Genomic DNA, 27542 nt, shown 5'->3' on the forward strand with positions numbered 1-27542 from the left:
CAAGAAGTATTTACCCAGGCTGTTTTTCTCTAGATGTATCACATGAGTTCAGGCATCTTGCAGTGTGCCTGGCCTAAGGAGTAGCCACTTCAAGCTCTTTGACAGGCAGGAGGAAGAAACTGGCATCTGTAGAGCAATTCAGACCACCTCAGAGCTGAACTGGTTTGAAGTAAGAGAGTATCCCCTCTCTCCGCTGGCTGTACAGTCAGAATGAAAATACATCCTTGTTATAACCAATTCAGTATCTGCATTATGAATGGCAAACAGAAGCGCAGCGTGATCTGAGGAGCTGTGACTGTTGAAACCAGAAAAGGGCACGGACTTGGATATCCAAACACTCATTAAAAATCAAAGTCATGGCACTGGGGCACAGCATTAATGGGAGGAATATATCATATTGCCATGATCAGCTGGCGTAACACCAGCAGATAAAAGATTTGTCAGTTGTGCCTCAGAGTGCCCTGAATACCTTTATGCCATTCTCGTTTGTTTTCCATTCTCTTAATCCAGGCTCCCCAGAGTGTTTACGATGGCATATCAGACAGTAGGCCTGTCCAGAGGAACTTGACTGTTACGTGTGATTAAAACCAGTTGCACTGCATCCCACTCCTCCTCTGTTCCTTTGATGCTTCTTCTAACTTGCCAAGAAAATCCCTCCTCCACTTGCCAAAAGTGATTTGTTCTCTGTGGACATCACCACATCTCATTGAAGTAAAGCAGATTACCTTTGATTTTAAGAGGAGGTAATTCTGTTTATCTGAGAGCAATAACAACAGGCTGTATTTCAAACATGCAGGTTAATACCCATCTCTTTCAATTGATGTCAAGTAGGCACTCCCAGACCTTTGTACCAAACAAAGCTCACATTCTCATCATCACCATAAATAACAATATTTGTACGACAATACACATCCCTAGAGCTTGAAGCACGTGTTATCATTGTGTTCTGGATGAGGAAACTGAGGCACAGAGGGGTGATCTGGGCTGCATTACAGCTTTATCTAAGTGGGAGCTGTGAGTGATTAACACCTCCACAAATCAGGCCACTACAGGATCTACAGAGAGAGTGTTCTGCAGGCAGACATAAACTTATTCTGCTTGTGCTTGGAGCAGATTGAAACAATGTGGTTGTGGTTAGCGGGCTTATTAGGCCAACCTGATATGTCCTGCAAAGAGAGGGCTCAGGCTGAACATTGTGCTCGTGAACATGCGCAGCTTCTGTTCATTTCAGAGCTTTAGTAGAACAACCTGGTGTATGACCGCAGCAAAAATAAAGACAGAAAATTGGTGGGAAATCTCTCTTCCCTGTCTCTCTCTTCCAAAAATGTTGAATTTGCAGGCATTTTAATCTGTTCTGGTATTTTCAGGCTCCTGAGACTCAAGTTTTGAGACATTTGAGGAAGTCCTACAAACGCACTTAGCAGACATCTGTTGGTGTCTCTGGATTTCTGTAAGTCTGAAGATTTGGCTTGTAGGAACCTAAGCTTTACACAAAACTAAGTTTTACAATGAATCGAAGTGATTTGTAAGTACGTTATGCCTGATTTTCCCCCTCTCCCTATGCTCTGACAATGCCCTGTGAATGCACAGTCCTGATGCAGAGGTGGCTTCTCCCAGATCTGTAGCAGAGATTCCCAAATAATGACACATGTGGCATACACGGTGCCAAGCCTCTGGAAAGTGGTACCCAGCACTTTCTGAACAGTCTTCTCTGCATACAGGGAGCCTGATACTGCCGGGAGCAGCTTCAATTCTCACTACCACTGTTTCTGGGGCAATACTGCAGTGTGAGAATCCTCCCACACTCCTCCAATAACAGAATAATGAACATACAGCACTGTTAACACCAGAAGGTCAAAAATCACAGACCTAGCTTTAAAATCCTTGTTTGAAAGATATCTATGTGTGTGTACACACACAGATAACAGTCTTACAGACACGTATGCGTACATGAATACAGAGCTTGTATCAGCCAAGGTGACCTACGGCTCTTGAAATATATGTGGCTTGTCAGCTTTTACTGGGTCATCAACTGCAGAGGAACAATGACCACTGTGTAATCTGGACCCCCAGTATTAAACGAAAGGGTGAGATGCATCTCACCTAATTTGGGTCATCTAAGAGACAGTTTTCTGAGGTTAAGGTAATTGTCAAGACTTCCTTTTAGAGTCACTGGGGAGAAATCAGCTCCTCCCAGAAAGCTTCTTCCCTCCTCCAATGGTTATCCCATATATTCAACTTCAGAAGGAGCCTACAGGGCTGTCGTAGGTTCAGACAAGTCACTCTGAGATGTTTAAGTGACGTCAGATGAATTCCAACTCAAGTGTAAATCCATGGACTCCACTGTGAGACCAGTCACAGTACATTCAAGTCTGCTTTCTCCCACAGATGCACAACTTAGATCTGCAGCCTCTGCAGTATAATATTACAAGCTTCTGCTGAGAACCAAAGTGAAGGTTGTCTGAAATTATCCCATCTAGATAACACACTAGTTTTATTTATGGATCAGTATGTGTGCGCATAGCTAAATAAACAAGTGGCTTCTCCTAAAATCAGGTTACCATTGCCAAACTCTTAAAAATCCAACCCATAAAATAAACAGACTCCAGGAGTTACCTGTGACTCTTGCCACTGCAGCAACTTCAAGGTAACAAGAAGTCAATAAACCCCCATCAACAAAATCCCCACTGGGATTCGGCAACTGAGACTCTGAAGCAGCAGTCATCAAGGGAGACTAAGTGATTCAGTAAAACATTAATGTTCCCAGAGGAACCGTTTTGGGGCTGCCTTGGTTTGGTGAGAGGCAGCCCTGATTTGTTACCAAAGGCAAAATATAGGCAGAGGCCATTGGAGAGGCTCCTGTTTGGATGGTGTCTGTATAGTCACTGCTGTCAGACTTGCTCTCTGCCCTGGTGTTAGGCTATATATCCACCCTGCCTTTTCCCTAATGTAATTGAGATTAGTAATTAATTCTCTCTTCTTCTGGACTCTTTCAGTGCAGGCAGTTTTGTCCTGTGTCCCCTAGCAGACTTCATTCCCTACACAAAGGAGAGAAATACCAGCTCACAAAAGATGTCTGAGCACATCCTTGCTGTGATCTGAACCAGCCATGCAACATCCAAGACAGGTACACATATTGAACAAAAAGATTTAGGAATCAGTGGACTCCTTTCCTCAGTTGCCTTCTCAAGCAGACAGATCTCTTTGTAGTCAGGATTATATGGCCTCCAGCATCACGGCATCAGAGCATTTTATAATAAGCAATGCATTAGTCCTTTCTACCACACTGTCAGATAGTTAGGACCAGTTAGCTTAATTGTATGTATGGGAATCCCAGAAAACAGAATCCCATTCATCTCATTTTACTTCAGCTGTTTAGTCCAACTGATTCTTACAGCTGCCTAGTACCTCTGCAAGGCACCATCCGATGCTGGTGGACAAATCTGGCATTAGGAAGATCCTGTCTCTGCTGACTACTGATTTGGTGTACACAAAATAATGTTAACAAGCTGAATTTCACGTTGAGGGGAGGGAGACCTAAAGAGTTTTATGCATTAGAGCAGAGAACAGAACCCAACACTCCTTAGTTGCAGCCATGTGCTCATACCACTAAGCCATTTTCTCTCTTATTTATGTAAACTGAGGGAATTTTGGTTTCCAGCTTGGTAAACAAGGATTTAACTACTTCCTCTCTCCTCCCAAATAACTTTCCCTGAAATGAGCATGGTAAACACAACCCTCTCTCTCAAAAAGCCTTTCTGCTTGGTGTTATTTTTGTAACCGATTCTCTTCTGGAAAACAAACAACTCAAATTTCTGCTGAAAACAACCCAAGGGAACCTCTTCAACAAGCAGTATCACACATACTCCCCTCCACTGGTTGTGTGGCAGACAAATAGACACTCACCCATGGATGGGTTTATAATCCTGTGACAAAGAAGCTCTAGGGCAGCTGGCAACGTGCAGAGAATATCGCAGAGTACCTCACTCCCTTCCAGCATCATGCCCTACTTGTCAGACAAGAAGACAGTGCAGCATGTAGCACCTGGCATCAGGAGCTAGAAAGAAACTCTGACCTTATGTTGGGCATGTGTGAGTTGCTAAGATGGTGGCTGGTGAGGAGATATTTGGCATAAAAAGCAGGAGACTTGACAGGTTGGAGTATTTTCATCCTCAGTGCCCCCATAACGACTTTCAGATAATGACGTTTTAGGAAATTATAATCTTGCGTTTGTAGTTTACAACTGTCAAGGCTTAACTGAATCATGAAAGACTAGGAAGTTGTTCTTTCAAAAACAAGGTTCTCACATAACTAGAGGATGTAGAAGTGGGTCTAACCTGGCTTTGCAGATTGCATCCTTCCTTGCTGTCCCATAACGATGAGTGCACACAAATTCTCTGATGCCTTTGCTGTTACCTTCAATCCATGGAATCACAGTGGCAGAAATCAAAGATCTAGACAAAGGAAAGGAGTAAGGACACGGTGTAATAGGAGAAAAACGTGGACTGTGCTAGTCCTTTTGAATGGGGGATAGCAAGAAACTTGCTGCCTATCACGTAGTCTGGGAATTTGTGTTGGGAGTGTGCCTTTTGAATGCCTTTACCCAAAATGAGGCCTAAAAGCACAAAGCAGTTTACAGCACTTTCATTCCTAGGTCTCAAAGGATTTGCAGTACAGAAAGGAGCACATGGCATTCCCTACTGTAGAAGGGGAAGCAGTGGCCCAGAGCATTGTATCACTGAGTAGCCAAGTTGGGAACCACACCTGAATCAATCATATTTTCGGTCAAAGCAGCAGCCACTTCCCTGCGAGTACAACAGGTATGTTTTTCACAGGCTGGATATTGGTTTTCTTTGGCATGCCATTTGCTTTCTGTTCACAAGGGAGCTGGGAATGACAGAGCAAGCAGTCCTCAGCCAGGGCCTCACTGCTGCTGAGGCAAGGAGAGTGTCTCAGTACGGGAGGACAGAAGTTCCAGCCAGGACAGCTGAGGTGAAAATCCAGCACAAATCCATATGAGACACCCTTGCAGCTCAAGACATCCATCAGCTAATCCTCCCTTTGGCAATTTCCCCACTTACTCCTTCCATCAAAGGGGCTTGAGTTACAACGGCTGCTGTCTTAATGAGTGAAGCTTTGAAGGAAGCTGGCTTCTCCAGGACAAAAATAAAGTACTTTGCACTCTCACCTTGCCTCTTAGGAGAAAGAGGCATTTAACAAACTGTTACTGAGCCTCGGGAGGGAGGCGGAAACCCAGAGAGCTGTGCACACAGATGAGATGGGGCTGAGAGAAGCAAAGTGCTTTGCCCCATGCCATAAAGTAATCCTGACCAGAACTGGGCACGGAATCTGCCTGTCCCACCTTGCAGCTTTTTGGGGCAGATTGTGAAGCCAGGGCCCTGGCCATTCAGTGTTGTTCCAGGCCAAGTGGTGTTCTTTGGCAGAGGAGAGGTGTTAACTCTTGTTTCCTGGCCACGCTCCAATTTGGCTGACCATATTGTTGCTTTCTTAAATTCCTGCCCCACCCGACCAGCCAGGTTTGACTGTGTGCTGATTCCTACAACCACTTGTTGCTGTTGGTTATGGACTGGCCCGTTTTTCACCCTGGAGCTCCCTGCATTGTGTTGTTTCAATGGTCTCAGGCTGTAAGTTTGTGAAAAAAGCGTGTTTGCAAGATGGGTTTTTCTCCCCCTTTCTTTCCAGCCTATGAAAGTGCGGCTGTCACAAAAGGTGGCAGAGCAAGGTGGTCGCATGCAGTTGCAGAGCTGTTGTGCTTTGAAAGGGTTTTCCAGTTTCTCAGTTCCTCTGGCTGCCGTTTCCCCTGTAACTATCGGAACAAACTGCCTGTGCCCCTCTAATCAAAGAAACGTGAAGTTAGCAAGAGGCCCCAAATACATTTCCTGGCAACAAGACAAAAGTAAGTCTACTGAGAAGTTTATGCAAAGAGAATATTTCTAGTATATACAGTTCTGTCTTGTACTCAGATGCCCATACCAAAGCAATTACTGTACGGGAGATGCTGACTGGCTGGAAGAACCTGTTCATTCTGGATCTGTAATGGAGCCTGTGAGGAGCTCAGCTTCCTGGTGTGGAAGAAGGTAAGTGTGTGTGAGGAAGGGAGGCTGGGACATGTTTATTTGGGAGGGTAACCTTTCTGGGCCGGGAGCCTACTTTTTAATTTATTTGGTGGTCCAGGGAAATTCGTCACATCACATTCTCCAGCTCCTATTTCCACTGAGGCAATTACATCACCCTGGAGTCTTAGCTAGCGAACAGGGACGCAGCTGTATAAAGCGCAGGCTGGCCGACTCATGATGGCAGCAATGCAGTTTGTCCCTAAGACAAACAAAGTTCCGCAGGAGAGGTAGAAGGCTGGGTCCAGCCAGAGAAATGCAGATCCAAGGCCAACGCTGAATTCTGAGCCAGCTCACGGATGTTTTTTTCCATGTCTGCTTTTACCCCACCCTTGAGCTCCTCACATCAGATCCAGAGACACACGTGGCTTCTGTGTCCCTGTACGCACGTGGGCTGCTGTTTCTGGGTTCCCAGGAGAAATGCCCAGGACAGGTACTTGGACCTTCTGAGTGATAAATGGTCTGAGCAGCATTTTAATGGTCTGGAGCGGTGGGGCATCTCCTACTACTTGACAACACTGTATTTTGCAAAACAAGGGTGAAGAGTCAGGGCCTGCAGACGTTGAAGCAAAGACCGGGACATGGGGATGTGGCAAAGTGAAGTGCTGATAGCCGAGGAAGGTGGAAGTCCTACAGCGTGAGGCTTCCACAGTAGAAAATCAGTGACTCTCCCACTCACATACTCGTTTTTGGTGTCATTCCATGCATTAGCATGAATAAAGGAAGGAGCTCGGTGTCTGCTGGGTCACAGCCCCTCGCTTTAGACTCTCAGCATTTGAAGTGACGTTAGGGTATTTACTCACGGAGTCTCACAGCACCTCTGAGAGGTGTCCAAGTACATTACCATTGTTTCACTCAGCAGCCTTAAAGCTGAGAGGGGAATCGCTTTTCACAGCCAGACAGCAAGGCAGTGTCCGAGCCAGAAGACGACTGAGGACTGCCTGGTGCTCAATGCATTGTATTTTCCTCCAGACGCCACTGCCTCCTCTGGAGAATGCTGAGTCTGCTTCTGAACCCAGTGTCTCATGTTTCTAGTCCATCTTTACACCAAAATCTTAACACTGGTTTAAAATGGGCATAATTAACTTTGGGAAAATGCATCTCTAAGCTCTTGTGGGCAGTGATTCTGTTTTCAAGAACTGAACTATTCCTCCCGCAACACAATGGAAGCACATTCTCAGAGAGTTAATAAATTCATGCGTGCCCTTTAAAAGAAGAAATCAGGATGATTTTTTGGACATTTTTAGGCAAAGTTTTTTTTTTTTTTTTATGAAGCCTCCTTGGTAACCAGTTAAAACAAATTCCTCCAGACTGTAAACTAGAGATAATGGAGTTCGCCTTTAATCTCGGTCCGCTGCAGATCAAGTTACCTCTTAGAAATTACTTATCCTGGCCAAGCAAATGAATTGGAATTGATGTTCTTAATTGTTTTCTAAATTGCTGTTCCCCACTCCCTTCCTCCCCTTCTCTCCACACAGCTGTTTTGCATCAGAGTCTAGTCTAATGGGTACTGTCACTCACACGAGGGGGTGAAGTCATGTGGTCATAAAAGAGAAAGATTGGGGGAAGAGAGGGAAATACCACCCAGTGCATTATCTGGCTGTGACACACACAAATTGAATAGAAATAATTCCTCCTAGGGGGCTAGTCCCAACAATGGACACAGTTCTGTCTTGGGGTAGAAAAATGTGGAGGCTCACCCCGTTCCCTGATACTCATTTCTCCCTTACAGAGAAGGAAGATGATTAAAGTGCTAGTTTGGGACAGAGGAAACCTGGGTTGAAACTGCTGACTGCTGCAACCTCCTTTGTCTGTTTTTGTGCAAGTTGCTTTGTTTATGCCTTAACGCCTGCATTTGTAATGCATAAATAATGCAATTCCCCTCCTCTTTCCTCAGGGCAACAATGGTCTTTCATTAGCTGTATCTTACAAAACAGCTTAACCTGCTCTCCACATCCAAAAAAGTGCTTCAGCACTGCCTGTGTTTACACATATTAGGCTCCAGCCCCATGTGGAACTTGAGTTGCGGAGCCTTTGGGCTGTGGGAGCATCAGGCCAGGTCTTAACACCAGAATCCCGTCCCTCTGCATCCTCTTAAGAGGGGACAGATCTCAAGTCTCAAGCAGGAACCATCTCCCGAGGATATTTTGCTCCTATAAAAATCATTCCTGCACATGAAATGTATACAAACAAACAATTGCACCAACGTCCGTGTCTTGCCACTATGTTCCCTCCCACCATATAAATGACCTATAAATCCAGTTTTACTGCCAGCAGTTCTCCAGAACTCAGCTGTTCCCTTTCAGACCCTGTGCTTCCATGGACTGGCAACTGTTTTCTGCTCATCTGACCATTTAGAGTAACCGAGAGGAGCAGAGGTTATCCTCTTCCTAACCTCACCCAAAAGGTCCTTCTTGACAAACAACAGCCTATCACTTATTCTCATTACACTTCTGTGAGAGACCAGGGAAACAGAGAATTTGCTACCCACATAAAATCCTGAAGGGCCTGCTGGAAAAGCAGCAGACTCTTGGATACCTGTTAGTAATATCTGACAATACCATACAGAACTGAGTCCAAGAAAGAATGGCAGGAAAGAAGGAGTTTTATGCAAAATGAGTTAAAAGTCATGCTAACGGCTGGAAGTGGTGAGGAAAGCCAACAATGTCATAAGTGGGGAGACTTTTCCCTCCTTTTCCGTAAGGAGAAAATGGCTTACCGCAGCACTGCACGCAACTGTCATGTCCCAGATCATTGTTGGCACTAGCAAAATCATGTGCATTTATTCTGCAATCACCTATCCTGGGGGAGCTACACATTCAGCATTCTTCAAAACTGGAAAAAAACTAACACTGGCCTGTCCTTACAGACATGCTGGTTAAGCATCCTTTTTTATTGGGAAGTGTTTGGCAAATAGTTTTGATGATTAATCTAAACCTCACAGTGCAGATACCCTTATCTTCCCGGATAAAGGAGAAGGAAAAGAAAATCTGCCTCTGAGAAACCTTAATTATGTGACAGGGAGCTTATTCTGATGCAGTCACAGAGAAAATGTTGTGAGAATCTAAAGGGAATGCATTTTGTTTTGCTTTGCTTTTTTTGCAATCAGTCTTTCCTGTGACAGGTAGGGCCGAGAACTGGTCAATGTCCTGGAAGAAAGAAAATTAGACATGCAGGTGTTGGGGGTTGTGTGAATGTGAATTAGGAGCACATCTTCCAAGTAACGTGAATCAGGTACTCCTGATTGTCTAAATTCAGGTTCTTTCAGCTAACAGTCAAGGCTCGAAGCCAGTTTTTGGAGACCTCTCACAAGTCAATGTGCAAGATAGGAAATTTGTGGGTATGGCACATCCTGCCCATCACAGGCACTGTGTTAGAAGTCTTGTTGCTTCTATCAGCAGCCACAGGAGTGGTCCCTGGTTCTGTCAACATGGTCCAGAACAGTGAAGATTCAATATTTCAATGACTGAGTGTGACGATGGCTCAAAGGAGGATGACCTCTAGGAAGACATGGCTACAAAAAGGTCAAGGTAGGCAGTAGTGCTTTCACATGTGGGCACTATTTTTCAGTCTGGGAGGGAAAGCAGACAAAAAGAGATTACAGCAGTGCTCAGGAAGGAACTCTGACCTTACCACAGCTTCCTTGCTTCCTTTTATCACAGGATTTTTTTAGCTGTTGGAGCTACAACCTGAGCTCCTGCTCTTTTTGCTTCTTACCTCGTTACCAGTAAGGAAGAGTCTGCAAACAGCATTTTGCTGAAGAGGTGCCAGGAAGAAGGGAACCCAATGTGCTTTTTCTGTAGCCGTATGTGCTAATAGCAGGAAGGAGAGAAAATAATTTGTGTCAATGAAGCAAACAGATGTGACCTTAGATGGTGCTACCCTTGCTGACATTAGGTACTTGCCGACTCCCTGAATAGCCCCATTCAAATCAATGTAACTGCTCTTGGAGCAAGGTTCTGCTCCGTGTTAATGAAGATGTCGGAATCTGGCCCACAGGGAATAAATGTGTTGAGCAAGAAGGGGCTCTTTTATAACCTCTTTCCTAGAACATGTTTGGAGGCCTGCGTTTGCAGCTGGTTCCTATCTCAAAGCTGGGCCAAACCTAGCCCCCCCTTACCAGAAGATACAAGCGTGCCCAGACTTTTGGAAGTTCAGCTCTGGATCCAAACGTTAGGTCTGATCCAAAGTTGATAGACTCCCGCTGACCTAAACAGGCTCCTGCTGACCTAAACAGTCACTTGGACCGAGCCTCTGTGACTTGGGCCAGTCCTGACACAAGGCAAAACACCATCCACCAAAACTGCCGGGCTGTCTGGGCCCATGCTTGTAAGAATACAGCCGCTTTGCTTTTTCTTTTTTTTTTCCTCTTGCTTTTTAAATTATTTTTAGGGAAGGGATTGGTCTCAAGGAGGCATAAACTCCCTTCTTTTCCATCCCTGATTGAGTATCAAACTCCTCCGCTGAGATTTCTCCATGGAGACATTGGGTTTTCCTGGCAGGCAGGGTTGCAAACTACTCAGCGGAATGTCTACAGCTCTGCAGCTCCGGAGGAGCCAGGAGGCTGGGCATCCCAGCCAAGGGAAATACTGCTCTCGTCCCAAGAACACTTTCATGGAGACTGAGGTGCATACTGGATTAGAAACGGCTAAGCTGGGTTCTTGTTTTTTTTGTTGTTGTTGTTGTTGTTGGTTTCTTTTTCCCCTCGAAAATCTAAAGCATGGGGAAGAGAAATCCACAGACGAGAAATCTGGGGATCCTTATGGATGTTGCAAAATGCGGTTTGTTAATGGATCTTTTTTACTTCTGGTACTTCTGGCTTGTTGAACACACACGCGCACATACACACATACAGAGAATAACTTGGCAAGCTCATGTTTTCGTGGCACAGCACCAGGAAATGGGAGTTCCCCTCCCAACAGAGAAGATCAGGGCAATGAGGCAAAGGTGGGGAATCAGACCCAGCCTGAGTCTCAGCGGAGCTCTGGCCCGGACAACTCTTACACAAATAATCTCCGGGAGCTCTGAACCCGTGCTTCATTGTGGACACAGACAGTGCTGTAGAAAAAACAGACTGAAATTGCTTCTCTTTCATGGCATCTGTAGTGTAAAAACGGTTTTCGTCCAAGACATTTGTGGTCGGAAAATCCTGACACCTCATAAATTATCTTAGAGGCGCAACAAAGCTTCAAAAAGATGAAACTCAATGCTGAGGTCAGCAGGAATTTTTTCGCATCTTCTGCAGTGGAGGAACGTTTTCAGTCTCAGGAAACCACCACAAAAAGAGGCAGCAAGAAGAGAGAATATTTCTTGGCATGAGAACCTCAACGCTCAGGGGAGTGCGGCGTCTTATATTATTTATTTTTGGCCACCTCTGTGTTCACACATCATCAGAATATGATCCAAGTGACCAGGGGCAGCCTGATAGTGAGGTGGCTGCTGTAGTTAGGTGACAATTCCAGGTCCACCCAAACACTCAGGCTAATTGCTCCTGCATAGTGCTGGGGGCTATGTGGGCTGAGAACCTCCCAGGATCAGCCTGACAACACCTAATAGGGAAGTTTGGTTTGGGATAGGGGCGAAGCTCTGCATAACCACAGTAGGCTTCAGTGTGGGTTTGCAGAGAGCGTGGAGCAGTGTTGCGAGGAATGGTTTATGGTCTCGATCAGCTCATTACCCACAAACAGACAGTTGGCATTTTGTAAAGCTGTTTCCCTATTCCTCTCGACTACAAATGCAAACCCACTGCTGGAGCTCTGGCTGTCCCGCTGCGGGAGGCTAAGCAGGCTGCTTAATGCCTCACACCTTCCCATGGCTGTAGCTATTCTGAACAAGGACAACTGCTGGGCAGTTTCCCTTGCTCTCCTCTCGGACATTTCCTCTTTGCTGTGCAGACGACAGTTTCCTTCTTCCAGATGAGAAGAAAGTGGGAAAAGACTCTTTGAAAAGGGGATGTCAAACACAAAAACCTCTGCAGGTGCCCAGTCATGATCCTCTGCAGCACATTAAAGCCTCTGTTGGTCAAAACAGAGGGAAAATGATGGTTGAAAGGAGAACAGACGTGGTGTCCAGGATGACCTGTGGTTCCTGTGTTGTGGCATGTGGCAGGAATAACCCAGCCAAAACCAGTTAGTTCGGGAAGCAAAGGGGATGAGAAGTGGAAGAGATGTTTCTAAGAAGGCAGAGACAGAAATCGTCTGCCCCGTAGCAGGCCCCGATGCTAATCCTAGCAGCCTGGGTAACTTCTGCCACCCCGAGCCATGCCTGGCCTCGCTCTGCAGTGCTGGTGGCAGGAGATGTGCCCTGCCCCGTGTGCTGGAGCCGTGCCTGCAGCCTGGTGAGGGCTGCCTGGGAAAGGCAACGGGCAGGATGCGGCAGCCAGCTCCCCTGCAGGCTCCCAGCTCAAGGCGGGTGCTGCTTCTAAAGCCAGTTCTGCAGGGCCAATCCCCCCTGGGACAGGCGGTGGGGTTTTAGGGTTGCTATTTATTCTTTTTACTGAGAAATCACCAAAATGGCTCCCTTTTAATTTGGAGCATTGCCTGTTGCTTTTATGCGTCTCTCTTTGGAGAGCGAAGTTACAGGGTAAGATAGGAGCTGCTTTTTGTTTCGGCGGGTGGACAAAACTTTCAGGTTTGAAACCATTCTCCGTGTGTTCAGCCCTCTGAGTCCCTAGCAGGATCTGACCTCCCTGCCCACTTAGTAAATCAAGGGCTTCTAAGGCATGTAGAACTGATTTTATGGCAGCAAGATGCATTTCACTAGATTTATGTTATTAAACTGGAGGGGGGGAAGCCTCATTTTATTTGGGGCAGTCCTTGAGTTTTACAGGCTTGTTTGAGTAAGTAATTATTTTGGTAATGCTGGGGCCTCCTTTATTGAATCGTAAATGCATCCTGAACAGCTCTCGGAATAACAAGCAGACCTTTCCCTGAAAGTCCATGGATTGTCCTGATTAGCAAATGGGAACATTAGTAGTTTACTCTCCGATTAGCTTTGCTGCTGAGGGCTGCCTTGGTTCACTTCTCTGGGGCTACTCACAAGATTAAGCATGTATGTAAATGTTTGCAGGATCAGTGCCACAAACGAAAAAAAAAATAATAATAATAAAAAAAAACAACAACCCAAAAGCCCTTTCTTTGGAAACATCCTCTCTGACCATGTTAGGGAAAAGGATCAGATAATTGGGATCTTTATGATGCTTATTATAAAAAATGTTCTGGAACTAGTTCAAGCACCAATCAGAAACCACATTGTTCCACTAAATCACTTTCAGATGCCATTTCAGATACAGAATACAATTACTCCTAGTTTAAAAATATAAATGTTCCCTTCATAAAACACACACACACACACACACACACACACAACTATTTTAATTTATTTTATTTTTATCTGTCTTGGCTGGAGTTCAGGCCTTCCACAGATGATCTATCAAGAGGTTTTGTGCCATTTCTTTCTGCTCGGTGTTGTGCAGAGCCCGCTGCGTGGTGCAGACGAGATCTGTGACATGGACATCGGGACTTTACATACAAAAGAGCTCTTGCACAAGCCAGGGGGCTGGAGGCCCAGGCTTGGATGTGCATGTGCTTAAGAAATCAGCTCAAAGCAAAACCTGGAACAGAGATTCTGCCCGCATGTTGCATTAAAAAGCCACCCGAGATGCCTGGAGGGGTTCCTGGCCTGTCTTTTTTTTTTTTTTTTTTTAGATTTATTTATTTTTGTTATTGGACAGTTATGGGTTTTGGGAAGCGAGCTCCTTTCCCTGCGTGGTGGCTGCCGCCCATGTGCTCCCCTTCTTGTTAGGAGGGAGAACGTGGAGGCCATGTGTGAGCTCAAGCTGTGAGCCTGGCCCTGGTGGTAAGTGGGGGACCCACCGCCTCCGTGCTGTTTATGTGCGAGCACACGCTGAGGTGCAGGCAAACGGGGAGGTGTGAAAGAGCCCGAGGGGAAAAAAACTGTTCCAACGGGGGCTGGATGGGCCGGGCACCCTGCAGACTGCAAAGCCCAGCTCAGCTCGGCGTGGCACGAGCCTGCCACCCATGCACAGCCCCTGGTTAAGGCTCTTGGTGTCGGGACATGCTTCCAACCTCCTTCAGGCCAAGTCAACGCAGGGACCGGTATCTCCGGAGGGTTTCTCAGCCCCTCTTTAAGGAGGGAGTGAGCATCTCTGCAGAAAGGTATGGAGGGAGCCCAGGATAACTCCACAGCTAGTCCCAGGGTGGGTGGTAAGCTGCTTGGAAAGGGTCCCAGCCTGCCCACGCTGCGGAGAGGCTCGGGGAGAGTTCCTGAGCCTTGTGCTTTCACCGCGTCGCTGCTGAGCTACACTGGGGACATTTCTACCTCTCTGGAGTGCCTTGCTGCCTCCGGGTCGGGACTGTCTGGGACATTTCTAATGGAAAGCTTTCCTCATCGTCAGGAAATGGTCCTTCGTCATTGCTGAAATCCTTCTCAAAGTGGTTCTGTTTTGGTGAGCTGCCGCCCAGCCCCAGCCACGAGCCTGCTCCCCTGCCAGCCGGCTGCCTCGTTGTGCAGGGCTTGGGGCCCCTGCGCTGCCTGCAGTCCTGCTGTGGGACGGGAAGCCCACAGACACCCTGAGCGTTGCTCCAGAATCCCTACAAACCCCCCCAGAGATGCCAGACCCCCAACAACCTGGCACGAAGCCCTGGGAACCTGGGATCAAAACAGGGATAACGAGGATTAGCTTTCTACCCCAAGGCTAGGGATGCTTGAGGATGCTGCCATCCTTCAGACGCACCACGGGCCGTCCTTTTTTTTCTTTTTCTGGGGTGAGCAGAGGGATTTCTCAGCGTCGGGGCAACGTGAGAATCCTGAGGGCTGCATTTTGGAAAAAATTTATATGGAAACATTTTTATGTTTTCCAAAACAAAAGATGCTGAGGGGTTTGTTACTAAGGGAAAATTCCTGCACTAGTTTCGCAAAGGCTGGGATTTCTGCGTTTTCTTACTGTAGCTAATGCCTTCTTTAGGAGGGCTGTAGTCCTGACATTGAGAGAAATGACCTTTGAACTCAGTGGTAGCCTAAATACGTACGAAATCCTGGCCCCAAAGAAAGCAGTGGACTCCCAGTGATTTGCCCCAGAGGTCTCAGTGAGACCAGGAGCTCAGGCACGGTGTGAGCTGGCATTGCCTGGTCCTCGTGGTGGAGTAAGGGATCTGCTCTGAACCAAGCTTTTGGCTGGATGGGCAAAATCCACTCTGCTCCTCTGTCTCAGATTGCTGGGAAGCAAAATTTGAATGGAGAACAAAGCCACTTCTGAGGAATAAATGTTTAGGCTGATGTACAAATTCAAGAAACATTTTATACCAGTCTGAAAGGGATTTCCAGAAGTACAAGCTGTTCTTCCTACCATCAGTGACTGATTTTGCAGTGGGGGCAGAGGCAGGCTGATGCAAGGTGACAGTGGAAATTTGACCCTCAGTGTTGAGGATTTGTAACGTTTCTGGCCCGAAAACTGGAGCTCTTGCTGAGATGTGATTATTTCTGTGATGTTTCGTTATTACAGGACAGTCATAGAGTCTCGTTCAAAGGCCAGGACCCCCCTGTGCTTTGCCACGTCCCTAAAGAATGTCCCAGAGATTTCCAGTCCAACTGGCCAATACTCTACCCAAGTCAAGAATGGCTCCCGTGCCCCATCAGTGAGTATTTTTTAATTATTACGTCCTACTGTCATTTATCACTTTGTTTTTCAGCAGGGTGGTCGTGGCCTTTGCTGCAACGTGCTGATTTCTATTTAAAAGAGGTTGATGACAAATATTTCACAACCTTTGCATTACAATGCGCTTCTTACCACAGGGATAAACGTTTGCTTTGCGAACAGGAAACATTCTTCACTGATGAGATGGGGAAATGTTACAGGTCTTGATGTTGCTAACTGTAGATTCACTATTAGGTTTGGGGTTTATGATGAGGCAATAGTCATTGGTGGTGTGTAATTTTTCAGACCTCTCATGTTTTCTGTTCTTCAAGATTATTTTCCTAGTTCTTGTGATTATGGAAACATTTCTAGCACAAGACAACTTTATGAAAGCCTAAACAAACCTAGAAGACAAGTAAAAGTGTGTCACATTTCTTGTTCTTTTCTCTCTTTTCCTTTTTTCTCTTCCTTTTCATGCCTGCCTCCTGACTTTTTAATACTGAGGCTTGGCAGCATAGGAGACTACAATGGGAGGAGAGCCAAGATTGTTTGTGCAGTCAGGTTTAAGCTGCAATATCAAAAGCACAGCTCCTGCCTTGGATCCAAATATCATCAGAATCTGGTTTCCATTCAGTCTGGTGATTGGTTTTGAGCTCTGCACAACAAAGCTTAATTCACCTATACGGAGGTGTGGAAAACCAAGTGTCAGTAGCTATTAGCAGCAGCCGGACAAGTGCCATGTTTATAGGTATGCACCTCTTCTGGGGCTCACTCCTCATTCCGCGATATCGCTGAAAATGCCAGAGGAAGCAGAAGCAGCAGGAGCAGAGGTAATGGGCTCAGGATGGTGCCAGAATGCCACGGGTGAGTTTCCTTGCAAGCTGCCCATGGAGAGGGCCCGTCAGCATGCACGAACAGAGCCATGTTTCATTTGCACACAAGAACCCGGGATTGTCCTGGGAGGCAGTGTAAGAAATGGAGCAGCATGGTTGGTGCTAAACCAATAACAAATACTGTGTGCCCTCCTACCAAGAGATCAGAGCACAGGGGGGTGCCTGCAGCAGAGGGAAGCTGGGACAAGCACAGAACAGCAAGGATGTTTGTTAGTTCTTCATTGTGTCTGTTACCAAGCGTAACTAATCTCACCACTGTCAGTAGGGATTGTGACCATGGAATGAACTCGGCTCTGGGACCTCATGGACATTTTTCATCGGAAATTTTTTAAACAAGACGTGGTATTTTTCATGCAAACATTAAAAATTACCTGTTTTGAATATTTTTTGGAGGAAAGAAAACCCAGTCTTTCACAAAATGAAACATTTTTACAGTGCCAGGAGGTTCTGTTCCAACAGTTATTGAGTGTTCTGAAATTTCATATTTTCCAATATGAAATGTATTTGGTTATATTTTTTGCATGTTTCAGAAAATCAGTGTCCAAATGAAATACATGAGTGTATACTTTGACTGATGGTATTTTCAATGTATTACCTTATCTCCAACGTAAAATGCTTTTACCCACATTGGAATAGCAAAGGAATTCAAAATCATGGAAATGTTCATGAGCTGAAGAGAAAGAAGAAGGCGGCAGACAATGAAGAGAAACACAAGGAAAAGACCTTAGCAAGGAAACAGGGGTTCAATGAAGATCCACCAAGGTTAAAAATGGAGAAAAAGCAGAATGAAGCAGCTTGCAGGGTAGATTTCCAGGTATGGAGAAGTCCTGCACAGGAGGAGGACCCTGGATTATCCATGGGACTTGACCCAAGTTCAACAGGCTGTGCAGGAATAGTGATGGAAAGGAGAAGTTGGATGCGTTGAACACTGCATTGCTTTGTTCAGATCTATTTATAAGGTTTATGTAACCTACTGAACACTTTCTGGAAAAAGTAACAATGCTAAAAGGCTTTGCAAAGCCCTCGTGACAAGGGCTTTGACCATCAGGTGTCCCTGAAGAGGTGAGCCCTAACTTAGAGCTCCTGTAAGGCCGCAGAGTGGAGATGAGTGCTTTGATTATGAGGGCGCACAGGGCAGAGAGGCCTGGAGGTCTGGTTTCCATGAGGTGGTGGCAGAATGCCTGGGTTCAGGATGTGCAGGGAAGGCCACCAAAGGCGGCAGCGCTGCAGGCTCAGGAAACTCGAAGAACACTGCTTCTGTGCACCGCTGGGAGCCTGGAGATATCCGGAAGAGGGGCAGAGCCTGGCTAGCAGCACAACTGCTTTCTCCACGGCCAAAAAGCAGAGCAGGGCTGACAGAGGAGGATGAAGATGGCGGTGCCCTACTCCCAGCACCATTCTGGTTGGCAGGCAGGCCTGTCCCCAAGGGCAAATCGTGCAGAGCCAGCTGCAGCCATCCCCCTTCTGCAAAACATGCACACAGCATGGGGTCTCGCAGGCTTTCAGGGGCCTTCAAAACCACCTCTTGGGTGTGCTCCAACCGAGTGAACACTCCAAGGACACCACCAAGGTCCCCTGCCTCTCAGGCTGCACAAGCTAAAGTGATAAAAATTGAAACAAACAAACAAAAACCAACAAAACAAAGACAGAGAAAAGAGGGAAAAGATGCTGTGAGGCCCAAAGGGCTACGGATGTGGGTAGTGCTGAGCTTAATTGACTTCTTCCTTGCTCTGCGAGGAAGAAAGCTGCTGGGACAGCATTGCTGTCTTTCGGATTGTTACTGATTTATATTTTTTTAAATATATTTTTGTCCCCAAAGCAAACAGGCAAGTGACGTAAAGCAAATGGAACTGCGGTTCTCAAGCCGCGAGACTCGGAGATGATCCCAGGCTGCAAAATCCAGATCTGGATTTTGAGCTCCCTGCAGCACCAGGCCTTGCAGATCTTCAGCTGGTTTAGGTCTGCTGCCTGAAAGAGGGGGCAGGCTGCCAACTTCAGAGTCAGGTTCAGGTTTGAATTCTGAAACCATCCTCCCTCACCCAAAGTTCAGGGTCACTCACGGAGGCTCAGAAGGGGAAGCACCAATTCCAGCCCTTCTCCTCTAACAAGGATTGGTCTTACCATAACAATTCATCTGAGCCCCTAATGAGGAAAGCCGTCTTCTTTGTGATGACAGTTAAATATGTGCTCATTCTTCAATCAAAGGTTTGTATTATAGTAAGTTTAGGTTATTTCTGTACTGTGGGAGTACTCTGAATTCACAAACTGCAAGTTATTCTGGTGCAGAACATGTGGAGAACTTCTGATGACCACAGAATTAAAGCAGGTAGGTGTCCTGTCACAACCTGTGACCTTGTTTCCATTATCAGCCTTCAGTCCACACCCATTGATTTGTTCAACAGGGCTCTGAGGTGCTGGAACCATCTGTGAATGAAATGTAAAACAAAGGCCTTGAACTCTGATACTCACTGCAAATCTGTGATTGCTCCTTGCTTTGAAAGCTGTAATTCTCCCCAGTGGGAGAATTCTCCCAGTGGGAGAATTACTCATGGGCTGACGGGATTGTCCATCAGATGGTTGGAGAGGAATCACAGAATAACTTGGGCTGGAAGGGACCTTAAATACCATCTAGTTCCAACCTCCTGCCATGGGTAGGGACGCCACCCACCAAACCAGGCTGTCCAAAGCCCCATCCAGCCTGGCCTTGAACATCTCCAGGGATGGGGCATCCACAGCTTCTCTGGGCAGCCTGTGCCAGTGCCTCACCGCCCTCTGAGTGAAGAAATTCCTCCTAACATCTAATCTAAATCTCCCCTCTTTTTAAAACCATCCCCCTCCGTCCTGTCATTATCTGCCTGAGCAAAGTTTCTCTCCATCAGTCAGGTGGAGAACATCATGATGATTTAATTGATTTTCCAAGCAAATCAGTGGAGTTGATTGAAAGTGAACTCCGAGAGCACATTTGTATGTTGGGGCAGCCACAAAAGAGCTTGCTTCAAGCTCTTAAACCAGCAAAAAGCATGACAAGTCAGTCATGCCTCCTCATCCTCCTAGCCTTCCCAGGCAAGAAGTGGAAGGGCAGTTCAGGGAGATGGAGCTGGCACACACAGAGTAACCCCAAAGCCTGTGATTGACTCAGGATGGTGAAAGAGGAGAAAAAGGAGTGCAGTTACTCGATATGAAATAGGGTCCATGAAGCTTGCAGGGATTTCAGACACTGGGATTTTCTGCAACGTTTATTGGAACAGACAGGCTGAGAGCGCTATGGGATAAAGGATCCCAAATCAAACAGCCTAATTGGTCTCAAATGGAGTGACTAAGGAACTCTCTCCCTTCCAAAATGGGTCAAATTGCATTTTAGAAGGGGATCTCTGAAATTTGAGTGGGAGGCCTGGATAGAAAAACGAATGGATGAACTCATAATTGACATGGATTCCATTATGGCTAATACCGATGTCAGAGCTGCCACCGAATATGTCCTGCAAATCCTGTCTGGGGGAATTCCCTTTAGAGATGTGACCCAGGTGAAGCAAACTATTTGCCGTGAGCCTGTGAGGAACTGAGACTTTAATTGCAAACATATGGCCGGGTAACTTTCCAGCAAGTGAAAACTGGGGGATAGAGACCTGCTCTGAAACAGATGATCCAGAAGAGCTTTCACTGTCTCTGATCCTCATTGTCCTGAAAGGGAATGGCTTTCTGTGCTCTTGTATCATTTTATTCTGACCAGAAAACTTTAAGGAAAGGAAAAGTGATGTCAAAACATAACGTTAGCACAAAGAGCCCAGTGATTTTAGGAAGAATGAGGGTCATAGTTCCTTATGATTTTATTTAAAGATGGTTTATTCCTTTGTTTGTATGTTTTTGTTTTTGTTTTTGTTTTTTAAGGCAGAGGTCTGATCTTCAGCCTGCTCCTGTCCTGGAGAAGACATAATGTGGCTTGTGTCATGAACAGCTCTGCCTGGGGTCAATTCCAGTCTGAGAAGATGTCTTGAAGGACAGGATCATCACGCACTTGTGAAGGGTACCAGTGTGGCTGCTTAAATGGTCAATTCTAGTGTTTGGTAAGTGCACAGCAGAAAGGAAGGCTTGGGTACCAGCTCCTGGCTGTGATTGCTGAGGCAAAGACAAAGGCAAGGGCCTGAGTTTCAAGGCAGCTCCCAAGTGAAGTTGGGGAAGTGCCCTGCAGAGGCTTCACAGAGCTTTTTCACACCATTTTCACAGCGGTCTGATTCCAGCTCTTGGTTGTACTGTATCAGAGCTGGTCTCTACAACTGAGAGCTAGACGCCAAAGAGGGGGAAAAAACTGCAAGGCTTTTTGGTGCACTTGGGGCTGTGACAATTCCAGCCCCTTGTTTCGTCTTGCCTATTATTACCTCTTCTAACTCTCCTGAAGGTTGATGGAGGATTTTCCATGGATTGAAGAATACCTTGAATACTAGGAAGTCAGTGTGCCTTTGTACTTGCCTCTGGGACCTGGAAGCATGTCCTTATGTGTAATGAGGGGCGGATAACTCTTGTCCTGGGTGGCTGGGAAAGAGTGAAGGGAAATATGGGCTGGCTAGACCAGGAGTGGTGAGCTCAAGGGTTTTTTTTTTAGGTTGCACAGTAGCTTCTAGGTACTGGTGTGGGAGAAGCAGCTTCTCAGTGTTGGTAATGGCTGTACTTGTGGTAAAGAAGGGATTTCCTTTTCCTTGAGCTTGCATCCAGGTAAGGCAGGCAGCACATCGGGTGTCAGCTGGGTGGTTGGCTTTTGGAAGAGAACCAGAGATGAGTTTGAACAAACGTGAGAACCTGTGAGTGCTGCTTTTGTGTCCATAGCTACATTCGTCCATGTGACTTAACTAATAAGGTTTGAAGAGGCAAAGATTGTAAGGAACTTGCAGCCTAATTGCTGCTTTGTGATGATGTTTAGCAGTTCACACAGGCCAAAGCACCAATTTTGGTCAGGATTATTTCTTTAAGAGCAGTGGCTGGGACATCTGTGGCAAAGGCTCTGGTTATTCTGAATAGTCCTGAGAATGAAATCAAGAAAAGTTGGGTTTGCAAAAACTGAGGCATTTAGCAGTAAATATTCCCTAAACCAGTGACCACATGTCTGAAAAATGAGATTTATGCAAAATGGGAAGGGAAGTTTCATAACAACACTCTTTCATAAAATAACAACAGTGATGTATGCACCCATGTACACGCACGTTCTTTCCAGATAAGATCAAATATCCAACACTCCAAAGATGAAACATTTTTCTATTTATTTTTCTCCTTCTGACTTTGAAATGTAATTTTTCTGGGCAGAAATGCTGCAGAGAATTCTTTCAGCCACTGCTGGGAGTGATCTCTCTCCCTTGCCTGTAACAATGCATGTACACCAGGCCACTGCAGCCTGTAACTTCTCTTGCATATCCCAGTCCTCCTGCCATTCAAGTCCTGCTCTCCTTGTTCCGTGCATCGCCTTCCAGGACTCTGGAATACGTTTCCTCTAGATGTTCTGTTGGTGGTGATTTTAGCAGATAAGATAGCGGTAGGTATGGGAGTGAAGCCATCAGAGCAATAGTGGGAACTGTTGGAAGGGAGGAGATGCAGAAAGGAGAGAGAAAATAAGGTAAAAAGATAGAAATGGAAGGAAGGAAATGAGGGAAGGGAAAGGTAGAGATGGAAGAGAAAGAAAAGATAGAAAAAGCAAGGATCCCAGAGGACAGATTCTTCCTCTGAGCCATGTTATACACTGCATAAATTACAGTAAATTGAAATATTGTTGATCTATAAAGGCTGTATTGTTCTCTTTTTCTCTTGGCCAACTACTAATGACGTAAGCAGGAACTCTGCTCTGGGCTGAAGAAGTCTAGAGCCTAGCAAGCAAGCCTGGCGCCCAGACTGGGGCTGGAAGTGGGATTTGGCCTCTGCTACAGAAAGACTTTGAGGATTCAGACTTAGAGGAACCCAGGGAATGTGAGGCTGCTGGGCAAGCTTCAGATAGGAGCATTTAGTCAGTGTTTCTTCCACAAAACCCAATAAAAATACATCTTGAAATCTTTTCCAGGAAGATGTCAGAACTCTTCTGCAGAGTTAACATGCCCAGCGCAGAGACCAGCTTAGTCATTACAGAGTAAGACAGAGGGGTCTAAGTCCTGCTAGAAGTCCATATATCCTGCAAGTCTACTACGGGAGGTGCTCCATGATGTGTACAAATGTATGTGTGTATATGTATATATGTATGGAGGTATCACTGCTTATAAGTGCATGCAGTGATCTGTTTTCTCCCAATAATTCAGCAATTCTGCCTTCAGCTTTGCAGACTCCAGGATCCTGGCCAGCTGGAGCAGCGGAGGCTGCCAAGTCCCTCAGGTTGATGGAGCCAGCAGGCTGCTCCACCTGACTGTCTGGAAGCATTCTTTTGCTCTCTTGGGAGGTTCCCAGCGCGTCTCCATTTCCTCCAAAAGAAGGTTCACCCATGATTGCCAGCATCTATGTCAGGTTTTCTTTCCATGGGTGCTGAGGCTGCAAAACCCAGAGCCCCGTGGCCCTTCTTTGCACTGTTTTAGCCATCTTCCAGCTGCACAAGGCCTGAAAATTTCAAAAAAATAGCTAAGTAGGCAGATGAAACTACACAGGCTCCTGGCTAGTGCTATAGCTGCTACATAGGGATAGATGATGATCTCAAGAATTCTTTGTATCTCACAGCCTGATGAGGACAGTTATAACCCCTGTTTTTTTGCTTTTCTTAACGAGGAGAAGAATCTCTTTGTCAACAGCTGAGAAGATCCTGAAGAATACAAGTGTGTGAGCAGGTAACAAGGGGACACCTGAAGTTTATGTTGTTGTTAAGTTTCTGTGCTAATCTCAGGAATGATATGTTGAAAAAGTAAATCCTTTGCAAATGCTCATGAATCTCTGGTATTTGGGTGCTCTGCAGCAGAGATGCAAAAACACAAAAAAAGGTTTTACCAGTTGATCTCACCATGTGGCTCTCATCTAGTGCTCTGTTCTGCCTGTTTCTTGCCTGGGATGGTGTTCAAAACAAGTGGGATTTTCAGAAGTGCTTTGTATAGGGGAGAGTAAGAAAATTCTTCTTTCCCCCTTCTTCCCTGTCTAAGCAGCTTGCTCTAACTGCACCTCCCTCTCTGGGTGCCCTTCCCAAATGCAAATGAAAGTTGTTCCTACCCAACACTTTGAAAGAGAGGTAATGACTTGCACATCAACAATGCTGTCAGTTCTGTTCTCTATCTGTAGTTGTGCCCTGCTGTTGTGCTGCCTAATGGGTAGCGTGGTCCCTTCCTATGTTTCAGTCTTGTTTTACACCTCTAAGTCCAATCCTAAGCATGTACACAGCAGTGAGGTACAGCCCCAGAAGTGGAGAGGAGAGCAGAGAAAGGAGAGGTGGAAAAAAGTGCCAGAAACTAGGCCTAGGAAGTTCGGTGAATGCATAAGCAATACGGTTAGTGTGTCCTTCTGAAATGGGGTGAAATGTGTAATATGTAGCAAAAAGCAGCTTTGCTGGTTCTGACTGACTTGCACAGTAGGTTTCTTTTATCCACTTTTAATGTGTGAGATGTTCGCCCTGCTGAGGAACTCTGTCACTTTTTGTTCAGCTCGCTGGAGCTTTTCACACATAGACAAGAGATGCAACTCCATGCGCTTTCTCTCTTCCTTAACGCAGAGGTTCCCAAACCATGGTGAAGATCCCCAACAGCCTTCTTTATGTCTTTTGGAGCCTGTACACTTTTATTGTTCAGCTTTGAATAGAGAGTCTTAGAGAAGAGTTATTCTCCAGACTCGCTACAAACTTTTATAGCTTTACCAACCATAATGGGTCAAGGGCGAGGAGTGCTGTTTTGGCCAAGAAGGTGCCAATTTCAAACCAGAATCTTGTTATTTTCTCTTTGATTTTTGAAAAACAAAGAGTTCTGGTGAGGAACTGCATGTAAAAAAGAGCTGAGGATTAACGAAGAAGCGAAGAGGAGGTCTTTTTTTGCTTACGTGGAAAGGAAGAAAAAATGAAGCAGCTGCTTGTGGAAACATGGAAGGTCTCCAGTATAATGAATAATAAGAATAATTTCAGCTATATTTTCAGAGATCGGAACAGTATTTATATGCAAATACTATCTTAGAAGGTAGTGGAAAAATCAGTTTTCCTAACGTTGGCTGGAAAACAGAATTTGCAGTTCTGGAAGACTTGCGATTTCTATAGGAACCGAATGAGATGAAGTAGAAAGACTTAACAGAGGTGATTAAAAAGAGCTTATTTTGTGCTGAAAGCAAACTTTCTAGCCGAAGGACATTAATTACGTAGGGAGCAAATGGCTTTCTAGTGAGTTTAAAGGTGTCAGCTGCCTGCAGGGGTTAAGCCACAACAAAACCATGCCAGTATCTGCCCATTAGTAATTCTGTGTAAGAAAGCCTTAGAGAGCTGAGCTAGCACAGCCTTGGAGGAACCACAGATGATGCACCTGATCTGGTGTAAATCAAGCTTACCCTACCTGAATTTTGGGGTCCCGTTAATATTGGAATGCACACAAAAGAAACCTTACTTCATAAATCAAGAAGGAGCCTTCCCCATTTTCCCTTGTTTTGAACAAAGGTTGGAGGTCGGTGGTGTGGGCAGAACACTTCAACCACGCTGTCTGATGTTTGGGAATTTTAAACAACGGTAAGAATTATGATGTTATCTTGCATTAAGGATTTGCCTAATTTTGTGCTTTGTTTTGGTTGTTTTAGCAATAACAACGTTGTGGTTTCTGTACTCACCTTCCCAAAGCACAGAGCCATCACAAACAAGCAAGCTCCTTCCTCTGCAGGGTGATTTCCGTTTTATTTTATTTTATTAGTGAGCTAAAGAAAAGCTTTGATCTACACTCCTGCCTGATATCTAATGAGGCATTTTCATCAAACTCTGCTCCTGACTGAACTCATGTTAATCTCAGCAAGATTCACATAGACAGATGTTCTTGTGTTTCTGGATAGTGGAATGGGATCTTGTAATTCCACCTTGCTGGTACGAGCTCCATGGACACCACTGCAGGGACAGAGACCGTTCTGTAGAAAATTCATCACAGGTTTGGAGCATAAGGGCAAGTACATTTAGCCCAAAGCACAATTAATTAATGCATGATTAAATCTTACTTATATGTGTTGGTCCTTCTCCCACTGAAGCTGATGGCAAATCTCCCGTGGAGTTCGGCAAAGTGGGGTGGAATCTATACAGAAATTGTTTTTCCCAGAACAACTTCGCAATAACCAGTGGGTTTGCAAACTCCTCACTCTGACACATTGAAACAATTTGGGACTTTCATTCCATTTTGCTTTAATTGGACTTACACTGCATCTAAGTCTTCCTAAGTGGGTTGCTCTGCCTAAAATATGTGCAGGCATGTTTGCACTCTCTGAGGGAACGTGGTGGTTAAACTAGAAGGCGAGGTTATGTTAGCAAGGATATTTTCTTTTTATACTGCTTCCAAAGGCAACCCTGTTTTGGGCTCACCACTCTGGCTTGACCGCTCTGTGCCTCTCCATCCCAAATCATGCTGGGATTTGATGATAAAGCACATCCTCTTTCCAGGAGCCAAGCCAACCCCTACATCCTAACTCACTGGTGTTCTGGTACCTTAGGCACTTTGTGGTCAGAAGGCAGACTGCGAATGCGGGTATTAGCCGTGGTGATGCTGGAATGTCCAAACCCTCTGTAGGAAGAGAGGTTTCTTACAGAGCTGTTGTTGCCCAGTTGATTGTCAGTTCCTTTGTTTTTATGTTTCTCAGGCTGTGCCAGCCGAGATAGCTCTTAGCTGGATCCCAGCACTTACACGGCCTGCTTTGGTTCACATATTCCATAAAAGTTTTCCATCTCTAACCAAGGAATTTCAGATCAGGGTAAAAATGTGAGTAAATCAGAGCTGGCATCTGTCCCAGACATATCAATTCCCTTAATTCCCTTTTTCCTGTGGCTTTGGGACAATCAAAATAGGGAATGTTTCCATTGCTATACCTTCATGAAAGTACAATATGTGAATGCTATATCCTGAGTGCATCTAGTGTGTTTCCTTACCTTGGTCGTTACCAACTGCACAGCTTTCTCTGGCAATTATGTGAAACGGAGCACTGCAATAGAGTAAATCTTTTGGCAGGGCTTGGCTCCAGGGAAGATCAAAACCTCCAACGTGACAGTTAATGAAACAAGGAGAAAGAAGAGGGAAACTATCAGTCCCAGCCAGCCAACACTAACAGAGTCCGAAGGCAGCTGGAGGTGCCAAGGTGTCTGCTTGCAAGGTTGGGAGAGGGCTGGGGGGGCTGTACAGAGGGCTGCACCAAGGCAGGTTTTGCTCCATTTCAGGTGACCGAGGAGCAGTGGAGACAAGTCATCCTGTCCAAGGATGGTTGGGTGCAGGTGTTGGTTGCATACTATCTTTTTTTTTAAGATAAAGAACAAGCCGACATTATTCTGCATCCCTTGGGCAGTGTTACTTTATCCGGGAGCTGGTTGGAGTAGACAGGAGCATGGCATGGATCCGGGGATATCATCTGAGTGCAAGGACAGCACGAAGTGAGCAACAGAGAGCACCTGGAGAGACGCCCAGTGCCCTTCAGCAGGCAGCCTAAAGGAGATAAAGACAAAATGTGGCAGTCTGCTGCATCACCAGCCATAAAGCGGAGCAGAGAGCAAGGGCCTCCAGTAACGAGCCTTTTTATCTCTAGACCAGTGTTTTGCAGGCTGTGATCTGTGGGCCTTCAGTGGTCCGTAAAACATCCAGTGGTGGCTCATGAAACAATAGTGAACCCTCTCTCCTCCCCTCCAGTGGCCACAGAAACAAGCACACAAGCTAAATGGGAGAAAATAAAAGCTACTATAGACTAACTTTCAAATTGTAG

General features: G+C 45.8%; 1 long non-coding RNA gene across 3 annotated transcripts; it reads left to right on the plus strand.

Annotated features, from left to right (window-relative positions):
- The first annotated feature begins 1396 nt into the window (after positions 1-1396).
- On the plus strand, positions 1397-27494 carry LOC311212171. Of its 3 annotated transcripts, XR_014618680.1 has the most exons (8): positions 1397-1450; positions 2997-3127; positions 4655-4820; positions 5985-6098; positions 9533-9664; positions 15658-15790; positions 20571-20746; positions 22970-27494. It is a non-coding gene; the product is annotated as an uncharacterized lncRNA (long non-coding RNA). The 3 variants fall into 3 exon arrangements; XR_014618679.1 differs by having other exon boundaries at positions 20571-27494; XR_014618681.1 differs by lacking the exon at positions 9533-9664 and having other exon boundaries at positions 20571-27494.
- Positions 27495-27542: the final 48 nt, after the last annotated feature.

This window comes from Netta rufina (genome assembly GCF_964035555.1).
Source record: "Netta rufina genome assembly, chromosome: 8".
Classification (NCBI taxonomy): Eukaryota; Metazoa; Chordata; class Aves; order Anseriformes; family Anatidae; genus Netta; species Netta rufina.